Raw genomic sequence first — 18,936 nt, 5'->3', positions numbered from 1 at the left:
TATTATGCGTAGTTGGCTTTGTTTTATTTTGCCCCAAGGTCTCACAATGCTTTCATTTTTTTTTTTCATTTGTCTTTCTGTCTGCTGTTCTCATTGGGTGATTTCCATTATTTTATCTTCCAGATCACTTATTCATTGTTCTTTATTATCTAGTTTGCTCTTTATTGCCTTTAGCTTGGCTTTTGTCTCAGCAGATGAGTTTTCTAATTTTCCTTGACTCCTCTTTATAGTTTCTAGCTCCTTGTTACAGTGATCTGCATTTCTATCGATAGCCTTAATTCCTTCAGTATTTTTATTATCTCCATTTTGAACTTGTGATCTAGTAGGCTGGAGAGGTCTGTTTCATTGTTTGTTGTTTCTGGGGATTTCTCTTGTTCTTTTAATTGAGACTGGTTCCCTGCTTCTTCATTTTTCTTATATTTCTCTGACTCTATGAATTTACCTACTGTGTTCTTGAGGGCATGGGAGCATCCCTGTGTAACCTGCATGAGTCTTATATTTTTGGTGTGAAGACTGTTTTTAGTATGGATGCCTTCCACATCTTTCCTCAGTGTGTGCTGAGTGTTGTCTCCTTCATAGGGGGCTTGATTCATGTTGTGGTGACCACAGCCTGCACTGGATGTTGAGTGGGGCCTCCTCTTTGCTCTGTGGTTGTCACAGCCCTATTGGGGGCAGGGTCTGCTCCTTATTTGTTGAAATATTAGCTCCCAGATCTGTTTCTGAGCTGCAGTTTGAGGCCGATGGTACTGGAGTACTTCCACTGCAAGAGGAGCCACTGAGTATTCCTTCATAAGAGCTTTCCACCTGGAAGTGTGCTCTCTGGGGTTGCCTGTCATCCATGCATGCTCACAAAGTATACTGCTCTTGGTCCCACCTCAGCTGTGGGAATTCTGGCAACCAGCCTGGATGTCCCTTAGGCTCCGTGCTCACAAAGCCACCAGCACAGATATGTTGGTTAGGCACTGTGACCCACCATAGTTCTACCCCTGGGTGCTATGCAGTCAGCCCAGACCCCAGCTGCACCTCTGCATGCTACACTTGCAAAGCCTGCAGCTGCTAACACCAGACCCACCCTAGCCATGGGAGCACCAGTAATCCACTTGGATGTCCCATAGGTGCTAAGTTTACAAAGGCCCTGGTGGTGTAAATCACCAGTGTCATAGAGCTGTAGGCATATGACTCTGCAGATTTTAGTCCTGCTTCAAAGTCACATGGACCCAGGGATCAGCTCAGAGTTCAGCCCTGCCTCTGCGTGTCAGCAACCCACCGGCACTTGCATGCTCCCAGAGCTTGTAGAGACAGAGCCATGCCTGCTGAAGGCACACATAAAGTGAGGCTGCTCTGTCAGGGCCCTACCCCTCACTTCCTGCACATGTTAACAATGGGGCTGCTATGGCAGATCTGGGCTCTGTCCTGAGCACACCCCCAGTTGCAACCTGGACCACACTCCAGCTCCTTCGGGCTGTCTCCCTGCAGCCAACCCCAGTCCTCTCCCCAGGTCTGTCCACTGAAGCCTGAGTTTCAGCACCAAGACCCTGCACACACCAGCATATGCACATCTTGGGCTGGGGAGTGCAGTGAGGTGTCCAGGACCGTCTGTCCTGGTCTGTCTCTGTTCTGCCTGCCATAAGTCAGTTACTACACTCTCCTGTGAGCCTCTGAAGCTCCCTATTTGTCCCAAATGATCTCCCAACTGGTGAAGGGAGTTCCCAGGGTGAGGAAAGCCTTCTTTCACAGCTCCTTCCCAGGGGTGCAGGTCCCATCCTAATTCCTTTTTTTTTTTTCTTTCACCCTATCTGGTTAAATAGTTACCTTTCTTGTAGTTTTATGAGATCTTCTGCCAGCATTCAGTAGGTACTCTGTGAGAACTGTTCCACATGCAGATGTATTTTTGATGTGTCTGTGGGAGGAGGTGTGCTCTACATCCTTCTATTACACCATCTTGATCTCTCAACCTTGAAACTTTTTAAAGGAATAAAATTGATCTCAGTTAACTCACTAGACTCTGTTTTAAATTCTGCTTTCCAATAAGGGGGAAAAGCTCTTGCCGATGTAAATATTTTCCAATTAAAAAATAGTTTAATCTTTCTCTGATTGTGTGAGAGGAATATATTTTATTGCCAAAGAATAAAATTTGAAAACAGGACTTTAATACTTATTAGTATATAAAACAGTTCTGTGCTTCCATTACTTTTTCCCTGGCTATCATTTTCAAGCAGAGTTTGTTTTATTGAGAGGAGAGTAGGTTCCACACAGTGAAAAAGTACAGTGTAATAGTGAGGCATACCTCTTCTCCTGCGGGGGACAGATGCCGCACATTGTGCGTCGTCCAGTTTTATAAGCAAGCCTTTTACCAGAGAACCACTAAAATTTTTCTTTCATATAATATTTGCCAACAATTACGTTGTAAATGAGTTCCTTCCTTCATAATGAGCTACTTGAAGCATAGACACTGGAATTCTTTTTTTTTCTTTTTTATTTCTGTTGTTCTTTTTCTACAGTTTTTAAATTGAAGTATAGTTGTTTTATAATATTGTATTAGTTTCAGGTGTACCTCAAAGTGATTTGATTATACATATGTGTGTGTGTGTGTGTGTGTATATATATATATATATATATCCTTTTTTAAAAATTCTCTTCCATTATAGGTTATTACAAGATATTGTATACAGTTCCCTGTCCTGTATATAGTAAATCCTTGTTGTTTACCCATTTTATATGTGGTAGTGTGCATCTGTAAATCCCATACTTCCAATTTATACCTCTCCCCTTCCCCTTTGGTAGCCATAGGTTTGTTTTCTATGTCAGTGAGTCCATTTCTGTTTTGTAAATAAGTTTGTTTGCACTATTTTTTAGATTCCACATATAAGTGACATCATATGATATTTGTCTTTCTCTGACTTGTTTCACTTAGTATGATAATCTCTAGATCCATCTATGTTGCTACAAATGGCATTATTTTATTCTTTTTTATGGCTGACTAATATTCCATCAGAGAAGGATCACTGTGTTGAAAACAGTCATTTACACTATCAAGAAAGTGAAAAGACAACCCACAGTGTGAGAGAAAATATTTCTAAATGATATATTTGATAAAGGATTTGTATCCAGAATATATATAAAAACTCTTTCACCTTAACGATAAAAGGAAAAACCACCCAAATTTTAAAAAATATGCAAAAGATTTGAATGGCCATTTCTCCAAAGAAGATGACAGGTGTCCAGTAAGTACATGAAAAGATGCTCAACATCATTAGTCATTACAGAAATGCAAGTCAACCACAATGAGATACAATTTCACACCCACTCGGATGACTAATATTTTAAAAAAGACAATAACAATTGTTGATAAGGATGTGGAAAAATTGGAATACTCGTACATTGCTGGTGGCAACTGCTTTGGAAAAGTGTTTGACAGATCCTCAAAATATTAAAAAGATCATATAACCCAGCAATTCCATTCCTGTGTATACACACGAGAACTGAAAACATATATCCACACAAAAAAACTTGTACATAGATGTTCACAGCAGCATACCCCAAAAGGAGAAGCAGTTTAAATGTTCATTAACTGATGAATAGAATGTGGTATATTCATACAATGGATTGTTGTTTGTCAATAAACTTAATGAAGTATTGATATATATCACAACATGGATAGTCCTCAAAAACAGTATGCTGTGTGAAAGAAGTAAGTTACAAATGGCCACATATTGTATGATTCCATTTATATGAAATGTCCAGAATAGGCAAATCTATAGAGACAGGAAGTAGATTCCTGGTTCCAGAGGCTGAGGAGAGGGGTTTCTGTGGGTTTGGTTTTTTTTTTGGCAGTAATAAAAATATTCTAAAATTACATAGTGGTGATAATTCCATAACTTTGTGACTATACTAAAATCTAGTGAATTATAGCATTAAATTTACCTTTTAAAATAATAAAGCTATAATTAAAAATATTATAAAGTCCTTAAAATATTTAGAAAGGAAAATTTTTTATAAATATACTTTTTATTGATAGTACTGTCATTGGTAATAGAAGCCCAGAAGAAAATATGTAGGAAAACTGGTTAAGGCCATCCTCTGACCTGTTCGCCTCATGGAAGGTTCAGCACCAAGGACAGCTCCCCTGCCTGCCATCTTTTTGAAACTAGCTTACAAAAGGCTACCAAAGACCTGCAAAAGTTTTCTAAAAGTGACATTTCTATTATGCTTTTCTTCTTTTCAACACTGCTGTATATTATGGCAGCTATGCTTGCCTTCATTTGTACATTTCGTAAGCAGTTGACCAGAAGACAAAGGATCTGCTACAATACTTCATTAATCCACTTAGCAAAAATATATCGTTGTGTGCCAGGCACTCAGCATGAGTTCTTAGACAAGTCACTTGCCTCTGTTAGCTTCATTTTCTTATCTAAACCTTGTGAATAATTATACATGTATGATAAACTAAGACAATATTTGTGAAATAAGTCCTATGACTTGTATTCATGAAAGGTATTTTTATTACTGAATTGTTGAGCAAATCATCCCATTGCATTATTAAGCAATTTATTTTATTCTGGGTGCACGTAATATCCTGTGACACTAGAAGCCCAGACTAGTGTCTGGGTCATACTCAGGCTGCCTTCATGGTAAGAATCATCTTCTTAAGCATGCTTCACATGGGCGCAAATTTCTAAGACATAATCCTGGCCCTGGCCTGGAAATGGGCCCATTTTCTAAAGATGAGGAAAGGATTAAAAGCTATGTATCCAATCCTTCACCTTTCTAAATTTAGTCCAAAGATGAACTTCACATAATTGCAGCTACATGTCCCCTACACATATTTCCATGTGATCAGTCCTGTCATAACAGACTTTATCTGTATGGTAGATGTTAATTCTAACCTCATACAACACTGTTATAAAGGAATTGTGTAAAAAATAGCACTTCAAAATAAGAAATTATATAGAAAGTTCCCACAAATGTTTGAACAGAAAAATTGTGTCAAATCATATGACGTCATGTTTTCATCTGTATTACTGTGAGTGGGAGAGGAAAAAGATGACCTACAAAGACCTAACTAAAAATGTATGGTTCAGTCTCACTGCCTTTCATTATTCTCATTCTTACTCAGATGGTTCAACTTTAGTTGCCATTTACCAATCTTATTTGTATTTAAAAATCAACATAACTAGAACAGAATGCTTAACTCTGCCAAATTCCATGAAGCCAGATGCTGCTTCCTTAAGAAGAAAAAGAAGTACATAAAAATTATTGATTTTTAAAGGGAACAGAGTGGAAGGCAGCCATATGATCTCTCAACGTCCATTATTTCCTTTGCTCTGGCTTAAGTAAAAATGTTGTGTAAGGGGTCAGAGTACATTTCCGTAGGAGCCCTGGAGTTTCTTAACACAAACGTCGTAGATAGTACTTCTCCTTCTGAGGAAAAGAAGAGTGCATCACTCTGAGCAGGCACACAGAGGAGCCCCATCATTTTGAGAAGCTGGGAATGAATGGATCTTGAGTCCAAAGGTTTTCAAAAGCAAACACTTCCCATTTCCATTTCATTTATTCTTTCTTTAACCCTTACTTTCTCCTTCAGTGATTATTTATTGCTTTCTTCAACTATAAGCCCATCTGCAAGATGGCTATTCTTTTGTGGGGCATAGAATTTCAACAGTTTGCTTTGTTTCCTTAATGATTTTCCTGACTTGCCCACCTGCCTATACTCTTCTTCAAGGTTTAATTTAAACGTGCCATATCATTTCATATCACCCAGCAACATTTATTATATTTAGAATATCTTTTTCCCAAATGTATTAATGTGGTTTCTTTCCGGTCAGTTTTAGAGCCCCATCAGAAAAAAAACCCCAACCCATAATAATACATACTTAAGGGAGCACTTGAGATGAGAGACTGAAACTGAAATTTATATTGAAAAAATTCATATAATATTTATAAATAAGCGACCAACACAAACCACTATATTAAATTCTTTCAGGCTAAAGGCAAGCCTTATCATGTCTATTATATTGGGCTTTGGACCATACATTCAATTCCCACAGATTCATAGCACAAAAGCATTTGCAAACATTGCCCTCCTCAGTTTGGACCCCAGACTCAGGAATGCAGTGGGGTCTTGTGTTGCAGGTAGACTCCACATTCTTGGTATGACGCTCAACCCTGGGAAAATTTCCCCAGGATTCCTCTTCCTTTTTCCAGTACCAAGAAAGGTATGTTTTGGTCACCCAGTGTCCATGAGCCCTTCCTTAGAACATCCTGAATTCTTTTGGGGAAACAGCCTTCCCTCTCTATGTGCATGTGATTTTGGTAGAACTGTGATTACAGGAAGCAGCCCTCCTGCTACCAAGACCCTAAGGGGTCCTGAGCACCTCCTAGTAGGTCCTAGTGTATCTAGAGAGTGAGCGCATGATGAGTCCAGTGGTGTTTTCTGGGACTTTGACCCTTGAGCCAGTGATGTCAGTTTGAAGTGAGACTGGAATTCACTAGTTCAGTGGAAGCAACCCAACCAGACTGCTGCTGCTGTGGACCATCCCTGGAATTCCTGCTTCCTCCTTCGGGAGCTGCCTCAATTCCAGGACTAATTTTCTGGTCTTCCCAGTGATTTTCTTTCTTTTAAGTCAGCCAAAGTCAGTTCCTGCTACCTGCAACCAAAGAACTCTGACCGACTCTCACTTCAGGTGGAGTTTCTTGCCATGTTTAATGACTACCTACAACAACAGCCAGTGCCCTGTGCTAATACCAGACGAGATGCTAAAGCATTTACAGGGCTGGAACTGTCTTGGGAGAATTATTGCACAAAAGGTCTTCATTTTCCTTCCACGAAACTAGAGAGTCAAAGAACCACTCACTTTAAAAGGAATTTGGGTCATCATTTTCTGTATCTTCAAACCTCATACATTTATTTTTAAATTTTAATATTTTGTTGTAAAAGCTATACGGAAGGTCAAGAATCTAAGAATAAAATTAACCACAATCACATCCTAGGTCAATTCAATGTTTTCACGTGTTCATGTCATCTTCTAATCCTGGTCTATGTTCAGGACACATTTTTATTATCAACAGCACTGTCATAGATTATATTTAACACTTCTTGTTATTTTATCATGCATATGTTTCCATTTTGTCAGTCTCCTTTTGTTTTTCCCTCACCTCTCCCTCCTACTACCCATAGATAAACAAATACTAACAGCAACTCTGTATGTTGCTTTTTCCACTTCACAGGGCAACAGGAATTCCCTCCAGTCAGCTGGATCTAATTCATTCTTTTTATTTCAAGTGTTTGTAACCATTTACATGTAATGGTTGTGATTAAATCTACCATCTGGATGTTTGTTCCCTATTTATCCCATCTGTTCTCTGTTCATTTTTTACCCTTATTTCCTGCTATTGGTTTCTTAGCTATACCTCTACCTTTTAGTGGTTGTGCTGATGTTTATAATATATATCCTCAACTTACCAAGTCTACTTTAATTAATAATATTTGAGTATTGTGTAATAACCTTATAACAATATACTTCCATTTTCCCCTTCCATCCTTTGTGCTATTGTTGTCATACATTTTATTTCTGCATAAGTTATGAACACGTTTATTTTTGCTTTATATAGTAAATTAGTCATAGAAGAAATTTTAAAATGAAAAAATACTTTCATATTTACCCACATATTTACCATTTCTTGTACTCCTCATTCCTTTGTTAGATCCAAGTTTCCATCTGGTTTTATTTTTCTTCTATCTAAAGAACTTCCTCTAACAATACTTATAGTGATGTTAAATGGCAAAGCCTCTCAGCTTTTGTTTGTCTTAATAAGTCTTTATTTCACCTTAAGGTAAAATTTTTAAAGATTTTTGCTGGATATAGAATTCTATGTTGACATTATTTTTTTTTTCATTCTACAGTTTAAAGATGTCCATTGTCTTCTGACTTGCATCATTTCTGAAATCTGCTCTCATCCTTATTCCTCTGTACACCATGTGCCTTTTTCCTCTGGCTGATTTTAAGATTTTCTCTTTATTACTGTCTTTCAGAAATTTGATTTTGATGTGCTTTGATGTTATTGTGTGTGTGTGTGTGTGTGTGTGTGTGTGTGTGTGTGTGTGTGTTTATGCTACTTCAGGTTCCTTAAGGTTCTTAGATCTGTGGGTTCATAGTTTTTATTAAATGTGGAAGTTTTTCAGCCATTATTTCTTCAAATATCTTTCTCTCTCCCTCTCCTCTCCTCCTGCCAACACACACTTTTCTGGGACTCCAGTCAAACATATAATGAACCACTCTATATTATCCCCAGGTCATTGAGGCCTGATTTATTTATTTAATTAGTTAGTTAATGTTTCCGATTGAATAGTTTGTACTGCTACATCTTCAGGTTCACTGGTCTTTTTCCATGTCTAAGCTGCAGTTAGTCCCACCCAGTGTATTTTTTCACTTCCGATATCTTAATTTTCATCTCTAGAAGTTCCAATTGGTTCTTTATGTCTTCAGTGTCTCTCCTGATTATATTCATATTATTTAAAGATCCTTAAACATGTTGAGCATGTTTGTAATAGCTATTTCATTGTCTTTGAATACTAATTCCACCATCTCTGTCATTGGTGGGTCTTTTTCTATTGACTCTTTTTCTCCTCCTGGTTATGGGTCATATTTCCTGATTCTTGGCATGCCTAGTAATTTTTTTTGGATCCTGAACATTGAGTTGTTAGGTCATTGAGTATCTGAACTTAGCTATCCTCCTTTAAAGAATGTTGGTTTTGTTCTGGAAGCTAGTTAAAGTCCTGGAAGATCAGATTGGTTTGATCCTTTCATGGCTTCTTTTTAAGTGTTTAAGGGTATATCTGGAGTAGTCTCTATTCTGGGCTAGTTTAGCTGTACTACTAAGGTGTGACCCTCTGGGTCTCTTGAACAGTCACTTTGGATGCTGGTCTCTTGAAGGCATAATGTGAAAGATCCGTGGCTTGACCTTGACCTGAAAGATCCTTGGCAAGAGATTCATAAAATCCTCTCTCCACGTGGTACAGCGTGAGACCAAAGAGTTGCTGTGAGGGAACATGGAACTGAGGTTGCCTGCAGTTGCATAGAGGGACCAAACGTATGGTTGGATGCTGAGAAACAGTTAGAATGCTCCTGTAAAGAAAAGTGGCTGGCGGATCATTAATTACCAGGTCAGTAATTCAGTGTGATACTTGATTCTCTCTGTATACAAGGACTTGGCAGCTTTTTGGCCTGCTACATAGATAATGCTAAACTTCCTGGTCCCTGTTAGGATTAAATGGCACTGAAGATTGCATTAATCTACGAGGTCCTAATGCATCTCCTTAGGACCATCAGCCTACAAATAGGAACTCTGAGGCATTGCTACAATTTTGAAGCAGTTGTCCTTTACCACATGTCTTTGCTTAATTCCTAAACTTCATAAAAGTTGTTAAATGGTTTTATGTTGAGAGATTTCTTCATATTTGAGGAAGCATATCTTGTTTCACTCATTTGAAAATGCCTTTGGTTACCATTTTTCATCACTGTCCTTTGTTCAACACAATAACTGACTTTGAAAATCTCATTATCTGGGGATGGTTTAAGAGTAAAGTAAGGGAGATGGCTTGGAACCATTTGAAATCATTTCACCATATCTATTTACTTCTTTTTCCCTGAGCTGGGGTAAGTATAGGTTTAGCACCAACAATATCTATTTTATAAGGTGTTTGCTTCTTCCCACATGGATATTCAACTTGGTGTCTGAGGTTATTAAAATGAAGCTTTAAGTCTGACTGCTTTTGTTATTGTGATTTTTACAGCATTGTTCAACACATTTACTCATTCCATTAGGTCTTGCCGACCATTAGCTTGTGGGAAGTAGTTCCTTTTCTCTGTATGTTTAAGCCTAAACTTACATTGGCTTAGTTTAGTTGCATTGTTAACCTTTGAAATTTAGGTAATTTTAATGTCCCCAACACAGGTTGGCCCAGAAATAGATTTAGTGAATATTCATTTACAACACCAAACTATCTTTTCTGATATCCACCATGAGGCTCTCCAAAGATTTCCCGTTGTTTTTATTTACTTAGTGTCTAGAAAGCCACAAATGTAATCTGACAGATGAGAACAACCGGCAGGTTTACCCTTCTAAGGGTCTGGGTTCTCTGCTCTGCTCCCTGGCTCCAGACTGTATCTTAACACATATAATATCCTGTAGAAGGAATAGAGGCATAGGGAAAACAATACCTCATTACAGTCAACATTAAACTAACCTGTGATAGAGCTGTTGGGAATTCTGTGCATAAGGTTCCAGACAACCTTGGTGCTTAGGCTTAAGAGTGCAGGAGCTAATCTCCACTGTCGGTAAGAATTTACTGCCCAGGGCACGAAGAGAACAACAAACTAAGGAAGTCGTCATGGAACTTGGAAGAAGCAGACGATGCCAAATTTACCCTTTGCAACATGAAGCTCAAGTACTGGAGCCAGAGCACTTTACAGAGCTAGCCAACCGCAGGCCAAAAATGGGGCTGAAAACACACGTAGTTGAGGTTTAGAGGGCAGAACTGTAAATCCCCTTTCCATCAAAAAGCTGCAGGAAAGCTCGCAGGACTTCGGTCAGCATTTTAAAAACAGAACATGTGTGTCTTTTAGGCTATTTAAGCACATCAACAGCAACAAACCTGCGCACGAAGGGAATTACTCCGGACACCTGTAACTCTTTTTCTTCCTATCTTCCCTCCGACCACTAAGAAAACTGCCTCATGAGGGCAACCTTGTGTGACTCTTACCCTAAAGCTTTGATGTCACCTGAATTTGTCTTTGTTCTTCTCTGATGAGCTCGTTAACATTTCTGTCGGTGAGGATGCTAATTGCATGATTACCAACCTTAATTACGAGGTGCTCTGAACTACGCTGATTCTTCTTCCTTCGCTGAAGGTCACTCACATGTGCACCTGAGCTGTGAAAACTCCACGTGTATTTGATATGGTTTGAGGCACGCCCTGAACACACCTGCTTCCCAGAAACTTTGAATCTGTGCTGCAGGCGCCCGTGCCCCATGCCCTGGCCACAGATGATTGGATAGAGTTGTGCACGTGGTTTAAGGACCGTAGGTCGGCTGAGCCAATCAGATTCTACTTCTCAGGATTTTGGACTGGTGAACTAAGATGCAGCTTCCTTCAGTGGCAGGAGCACCCTTGTGTGCCCAGAGGATGAAGAGTGGGAGATGGAGGTGGAGAGAGACAAAGAGAGGAAAGGAAAGAGAGATCATGTGCAGAGTGAGGCGGGGAAATCTTGAGCGATGAGACCATCTCTCCGTGGATTGTGAGAGATGCTGCTGGAAGCTTTACTTCTTGGCTCTCTAGGTCCCAGGTGCCTTCCAGGAGGACTGGCTGTACTTCCTGCACTGTCGGTCTGTGGGATTCTCCTTATGGAACTGACTTAAGTGGTTTTCTATCCTCACAACCTAACTGCTTGAACAGAACCCAAAATATTTTAGAAACATACTTCTTGCGTTTCTGGCAAGACTGGCTTTTAGACTCAGGCAGTATTTCATATTAATCATAAAACAGCAACTTAGGCTCATAAACATTTGTCATTCAGACTAAAATCCCACACAGAATTGGAATTCATGGATTTGCTCAAAACTCTTCCTTATTACAGACATTGAGCCCGTGCCCCCTCTTCAGGCCACCATCGACGAGGCCCATGAGGGTCAAACACAGTGTGCCCTTCAGATGCGTGAAGACCCTCAGGAACCAAGGCGTGATGGATGCGTCTGGTGGAGAAGAGACCATTACAAGCCACCTGTTGTTTAAGAACTCTCTCCTGTCCCATTTGCCACCAAAAGTTACTTCCTCTGTGTTGGTGGTAAGCTTCCAGGCCTTCATTTTTCCTCATGTCAGTAGTGCACGCCAAGGGGTGTGTCCTGCTTCTGACTTGGATGAATACCTGAGGGGGTCTCAGGCCGCTGTGCCCTTGCTTCCCTGTTTGCCACACCAGCCTCCCCCTACAGCACTGTCCCCTACCTGCGACCTGCCAGGAGGCTCCGCAGAGTCCAGGCTGGGTTCAGGCCTCTTCCACCAGCAGTGCAACATGGCACGTGTGTTCCCCAGACATATTAAGGTTCTGTTCATTCTTAGGAGTCCGTGACCCCAATTAGCAATGTTTTTTCATGAGCTATATTTGTTTAAGAACCTGTTTCTCGGTGAACTCAATGTCCTTGGTTAATTTTAACCTCACTAAAGATAAAATGTTAACAATACTTGGTTTGACCTCTTATGTCTATTGTGGCCATTCCATAGGTCTCTCTGACTGGATGATGAATATGTTGGGGTATCATTAACTTCAGGAAGCTTCTCTCCCCAGGACTACATCTAAAAACTTGGTCTCTTCAAGTCCTGGATCAATAAAAAAAGAAGGAAAAAAATCATCACACTGTGAGATTCTTTGCTTCTTCAAGAAGGTTAACAGCTGAGTGTGGCTTTCACTATCAACCTGCGATTCGGAATTCATTTGATGTTAGTATGAGCACTGTTCTAGTCACAACAATATAAGACCCACACTCCTTCCCACAGGAGCTTGAAATCCAGTAAAGAAATAAATGTGATGAAGATTTTTGTTAATCATAACGAACTGAAATCAAAAGGAGGTTCTTGCTGATTTCCGCTAAGAGAATGTAGAAACCTATGGAAGGCTTCTCAAAAAAGTAGCAAATGTAACTGGGACTATCTGATGGCTGATCCAAGGACCTCCGCCAAGCAGAGGGTATGCCTCAGAGGAGAGATCCCAGCCCCCATGCACCCACCTCCTCAGTCGGGCCCCGAGCAAGGCGCGTACTGGACAACTCTAAACAAAAGTTGGACCAATAGCAAAACAACAAAACAAAAGCACTGCCCTCCCATTCTGGGCAAAATCCCAAACTCCCAGATAAATAACATCAGAAGCTATTGATCCTTGCCTGAAACTCATGTTTCACTGCTACTAAAGGGTGCTCTACAGACCAGTGCCACATAGCAAACTTTCTGCCCATCTGCAAGAACGTGTACAGAAACTGAGAGCAAGTGTTTAGAAACTTTTATAGCAATTTGATCTCAGTGCAACATTTTAATTTAATTTTACAAAAGTGCCAGTCTGCAAAGAATTGGAAATTTTAAGAACGGGTCCATCACCACAGAGTCACCACGGATAGTGGTTTTTTTTTTTTTTTTTTTTTTTTGCTGTACGCGGGCTTCTCACTGTTGCGGCCTCTCCCGTTGCGGAGCACAGGCTCCGGACGCGCAGGCTCAGCGGCCATGGCTCACGGGCCCAGCCGCTCCGCGGCACGTGGGATCTTCCCGGACCGGGGCACGAACCCGCGTCCCCTGTATCAGCAGGTGGACTCTCAACCACTGCGCCACCAGAGAAGCCCACCACGGATAGTTTTATAAGCACTGTTCTGTCACAATTTTCAAAGGGAAAAAGCCACTTCCTGCTTTAAAAAGAGAATTGTGATATTTCCTTTTCCTGTGCAGTACATGGAGTGTCTTCCAGTCTGCTAGCACCTAGAAAGACACACAGGAGGGACAGCTGAAAATGCAACCAGTAATACAACTGGCCTCACAAGCAGACTGAAATGTCCACTCTTATCTTGTGAAATATAAACCAAGTGGAAAAATTAATTTCTCATTTACCACTTTCTGGTTTTTTTGTTTTTTGGTTTTTGTTTTTGCGGTACTCGGGCGTCTCACTGTTGTGGCCTCTCCCGTTGAAGAGCACAGGCTCCGGACGCGCAGGCTCAGCGGCCATGGCTCACGGGCCCAGCCGCTCCGCGGCATGTGGGATCTTCCCGGACCGGGGCACGAACCCGCGTCCCCTGCATCGGCAGGCGGACTCTCAACCACTGTGCCACTAGGGAAGCCCTCATTTACCACTTTCTGACTAATGAATTTAAACATAGATCAAATATACACCAGTGTGGAGTTTTTCTTTTAATCTATCTAGCATGCTTAATTATAGCTAAGGGTAACTTCTAATAAGAGAGATATAAACATATATTTATCTTTCCTATTTAGCTATAATGATACGAATATTTTATAATAAACATCATTTTCACCACGTATCACCTCATCTCTGCTCCTTTTTTATTTAAGGGAGTCATAAATGTGTCTACTTGGAATCACGGAAAGTTCCAGAACATTCACGCAGCTTTTCAGGTCTTCACCCCCACTGTCAGTTTGCACCAGCTGCTTCTCATCACCTAGCCCTGGGGTCCTTCTCATGAAGCTCAGTCCAACTGAGAAGCCAGCACCCAAAGGAAGTCCATGCACACACGGAGCAGTGGACAAAAGCCGAGACTTGAAGGTACATGAAGGAGATCCCAAGTTGTTTCCCAGATTCTGTCTTTGGGGATGGCAGTGATAAAAAGACATGAGGCCAGGAAAGTCTCAGGCCTTCACGTTTGTCCCTATAAAGGTGTTGATGTATGGTAAGGAGCAATGCAGTAAAGTTAGACGTTGTCCATGAAGCCTTCTAGCATTACTGATTTGACCTTCACCCCACCTTTTCAAACTCGAGGATGAGTAAAACAGAATAGTAAAATGCTATGCTGATAGTTTTAACTACCATCCTCTATATGGTTCTGTCTAGATGTTCCGTCTGAGGTTTTATAAGTTAGAAATAAGAAAGCCTATTCGTAAACAAAGAATATTATTTCAATGGAAAAAATATTTCTGTACCTCAGGAATGTGCCCTTCTTAGGGCACATTCCTTATTTAAATAAACTACTTGTACAGAAATGGGTTGTACAACCCATCTAGACTAAGGTGAAAATACTTAAAGCGAGCATTTAAAAAAAATTTTAGGAAATTGTCTTGACTAAACTTTCCAAGTGACTGACACTGGTGGCAGCAAAATGACTTAAATAATCTGAGACCTGATGACGTTGACTGTGAGGACCAATGGATCAATTATATTCAGAACGTCGGTGTTTTCTCCAGAGACACCGGATAGGAATATAACTTGAGCGGCCCACGTGTGCTCCGCTCATCCACGCTGGCTTTGAATCACACTCGGTCCACGCGGAGCTCTTGTTTCCTAAAGCGCATCTTGTGGTCGTCCAGTGCAGACATATGGCGTGCACTTCTGGCTGTTCTACAGAGCCTTCTGGTCCAGGGCTGACTGAATATGTGAGTAGTTTTTCTATCACTTATAAACCATGTTGATATTAAGCATAAATGTAGTCCAGATAAGCTTTCATTTTCTTAGCCTAGAGGAGCATGACAGGATTAAAACCAAAGTGAATTGAGGGACGACTCATCTGTTTTCAGCAAATAATATAGAAGTGACCGTACCATTTGGACCCACTTAATTTTGTGTCTGACTATAAAACAAACATTGTGACAAACAGGATTTGAAGGAAACTGAGTGACTATAGAGAAAAGTATAGTCTATGTGCTTTTATACTATATAGTATACTTTATACTATACTATATAGTGTAAAAGTATAGAAACCTAAGTATAGTCAATACTAAGGTAATGAAACAATATTCAACGTATGACAAGCAACCCAATAGACCGTTAAGTTTTAGATCTATAAAAATATATATTTTAAAAATTTACACAGTAACAATTTACATAGTCTTAAGCAGTGTGAAACACATTCTTATAAAAAGAATCACACAGCTTTAGAAACTTGCTATTTAAGAGAACTAATTCTGAATTACTCATTCCTTTATTCCTATTTGTATAGGTTTTCACATATCAAGTCAGTTATCAGTTAAAAAACATATACCTTCTTTAATGTGGATTCCCAACATTTTCAGAGTACTCATAAATTAGATATTTTTTTTTTCCTCCCCAAGGCCTGCTTGGACAGAATTAAAATGGTCTTTCTTAGATCTCATTAAAATATGAGAAAATCATCTGATATATAACAAAAATAAATATTTCCATCCAAAATTCATTTGCAGAAAGTCCCTGGAAAATTAACAGGAATGCCCCTGTTCTGGGCTGCTCTTCTCTCCTGGAGGCTGGGCTGAACCTATGCTAGCTCGGTCTTGGGCTCTCCCGTACACCAGAGAAGACCCTGGGGCTTTCCCCTGGCTCCCCCGTGGGTGGAAATGACTTTGGTTCAGGGCTGTGAAGGCCCACATCCGAGAAATTCAAGTCACTAAGGTGGCCCTGAACTAATACAGTTTCTTGGGGACCTTTCAAATGACAGTGTTCCTAGGATGAAACCAGAAGCCATCTGTAGTTATTTCTTTACTTTGGAGACAAAGCAAAACATAATTTGCATGACTCATTTGGTCACCTAAACTTCCCTCACGTTGGACTTTACACTGAGGGTCTTTTAAGGCTGGAGGAAATACTGAGATTAGAAGGGCACGATAGAAAGATAATGTGAAAAGGAAAAGAAATCCAGGTACCAGGCAGGGGAATTAAACTTCCTTATCAAAAAAGTCAGTCTTGAAGATAAAAGTTCTAAGGATGGATGGTGATAATAGTTGCACAATGTGAATGTACTTAATGCCATTGAACTAAACATTTAAAAATGGTTAAAATGGTAAATTTTATATTATGCATATTTTACCACAATAAAAAAGTCAGTCTTGTACTAATGTTCATACAACCCCTCGGTGTGGACACACATGGCCAAAATTTAAGAGAGAAACTTATTCTAAAATCAAAAAAGGACAAGGGCATACGTTTTCATTTCTGCTAAAATTCCTCTCATCATTTGAACCCTGTAAGGTTAGAGAGACATTAAATGTTGGCATCACACAGGAAATTCACTTCCAATTTATTGTTGGCATTTAAAAGTGGTGCTAATTTATACGCAGTTCCTTTTAATTAGTTTGTTACATTCAATTATACAACTGAATGAAAAACATAAAAACACCCAGTACCTCTTCCCTTAAAATCTTCTGTTTTGATGCTTTCCCCAAACACAGCAACTACCGAGAAGTCATCTTTATTTTTTACTTTCATTGTATCGAAACGTTTTCCACAATCTGGTCTTGCCCCTCTTTTTAAGGAATTCTTTTCCCACCCTGCCCCATCCCCCCAACACAGTTAAGGATAAACATCATGAGTCGATATGTCACAGAGTTACAGGCTGCCCATCCCTGTGAAAAAGTTCTTCCTTTCAGTCCTGGATTGATGTGGAAATCACTGCACTGGATAAGGAGATGCAGGGCCAGTGGGAACCCACATGTGCCAGGTACATAACTGGACAGACTCAGGTGGAGCCAGGAGTCCGGAGCAGCAAGTCTACGTGTATCGGTCTCAGCAGAACTACTGCAGGCTGCCATCACATCTGCTTGTGAACACAGAGGGGAGAGTTCAGTTTTTCTTGGTCACAGTAACACGTCAAGGGGATAACTTGCAACAGTGTCAACTGAATGACGGGGGGATGCAAAACCGTAGGCGCCTCCAGGCAGGAAAGGGCTGCAGAGATCTAGTGAGAACTCCTGCTTCGCATGCCTGTCAAGGCAACGCACAGCCCCTGGACCTGAGCTCGTTACTCCCCAACTCTTCACCCAGAAAACCAAATGACAGCAGGCACAGCACTGGCTTATGTAGTACATACAGGTGATCGTCCCCATTACAGAAGAATCGGAATGCTGTTTTCATACACCACAGCATTTAACATACCTCTTTTTTATTTACAGTAAAATACAGAAATGTGAGAAAACGTTAAGGGTCAAACATGTTAAGACGTTCTTAGAAGGGACGTGTAACTTTGAAGTAGTAGATCATTAGCCAAGATTTTAAAGGTTATTTTGTATTCAATATCTGTTGAAATGCAAAACAGACGAGCAAAGTACCTCCAAAATAAAGCTTACCAAAATGAACTGAAAAAGTATTTCCAGAATAAAGATGACCAAAAGCTAGTTAGCCTGAGTATGTTAGTTGTCTGCTGCTGCTGTAACGCATTACCAGAAACTTAGCGACTTAAACAGCTTGTCTCTTGTGTTACAGGGCTGACGCGGGCTCCACTGGGCTCAAATCGCAGCGTCGGCAGGGCCGCGTTCCTCTCTGGAGGCTCTAGGGGAGGATCTGTCCCCTCGCCTTCTCTAGCTTCCAGAGGCTGCCCACATTCTTTGGCTTGTGGCTCCTTCCCGAACCTGCAGTAGCTTTCTTCCGGTATCTGCCGTGAGTAACCACCGCCAGCAATGTCGCATCTGTCGCGGGTTGTCCTTCAGTACCCCACACTTCCCTCTGACACTCTCCCAGTCCCTCCTCCACTTTAGGACCCTTGTGATTATGCTGGGCCCGCCTGCAGAACCCAGACTACTCTCCCTACTTCAAGGTCAGTGGATTAGTCCCTTAAGTGCACCTGCAACCTTATTCTCCTTTGCCATTTAACCCAACATATTTACAGGTTCTGGGGACTAGGATGCAGGATTCTCCCAATACACATGTAAATACACATTAAATACACCGTTTAATATTTTTGTGACAGTACAATAATTGTCATTCAGTTGCCTTAATCTACAGAATTTATCTTTTTGATCTATATAAAACATATTAAACTGGCCAGATGCAATAGTAAAAAAAAAAAATAAAAGAGATACAAAACAAATTGTACAACATTACAAAGTAGTGGCTATGTGTACGTACGTGTTTAGATATGTATATACAAAATTATACATGTTTATGTGTGTGAGAGTGTAAATACACACACACACACACACACACACTTTTAAAGTTAATCGAATGGTTCTGGAAAATCAATGCACCACAGAGATTCCTGGGAAGGTAATGCTTATAAAATAAGGCCACGTTTATGCAGATCCAAAATCAGTCAAAGACAAGATTGTTAACAAAGAACATAAAGATTATAGACAAATTCTTTCCCTTTAGTCCTTTTCCCTACTTGTTTTCTTCTCGCTTTCTTCCTGTTGTTGTTCTTCCCAAACTTAATGTCCCTGTGCTCTGTCGTGTGTGAAATGACCAGAGCCTTTACAAACAAGGTCAAACC

The 18,936-nt window shown here is 40.4% G+C and overlaps 1 long non-coding RNA gene across 16 annotated transcripts in view; it reads left to right on the top strand.

Moving 5' to 3' along the window:
• LOC102989342 (uncharacterized) overlaps window positions 1-18,936 on the top strand; it is a 52,268-nt gene that overhangs the window by 32,884 nt on the left and 448 nt on the right. For 5 of the 16 annotated variants that reach the window (XR_008618028.1, XR_003680864.2, XR_003680871.2 and 2 more), the window contains exons 4-9: window positions 8,934-9,163; window positions 11,637-11,843; window positions 12,278-12,740; window positions 14,105-14,315; window positions 14,951-15,139; window positions 17,934-18,856. This is a non-coding gene — a long non-coding RNA (uncharacterized lncRNA). Of the gene's footprint in view, window positions 1-8,933; window positions 9,164-11,636; window positions 11,844-12,277; window positions 12,741-14,104; window positions 14,316-14,930; window positions 15,140-17,933; window positions 18,857-18,936 lie in introns of those variants that run through there. The other 11 variants (XR_008618025.1, XR_003680867.2, XR_003680873.2 and 8 more) reach the window with 10 other exon arrangements.

Source organism: Physeter macrocephalus, chromosome 8 (genome assembly GCF_002837175.3).
Source record: "Physeter macrocephalus isolate SW-GA chromosome 8, ASM283717v5, whole genome shotgun sequence".
Taxonomy (NCBI): domain Eukaryota; kingdom Metazoa; phylum Chordata; class Mammalia; order Artiodactyla; family Physeteridae; genus Physeter; species Physeter macrocephalus.
This window is presented reverse-complemented; position numbering and strand designations above follow the sequence as displayed.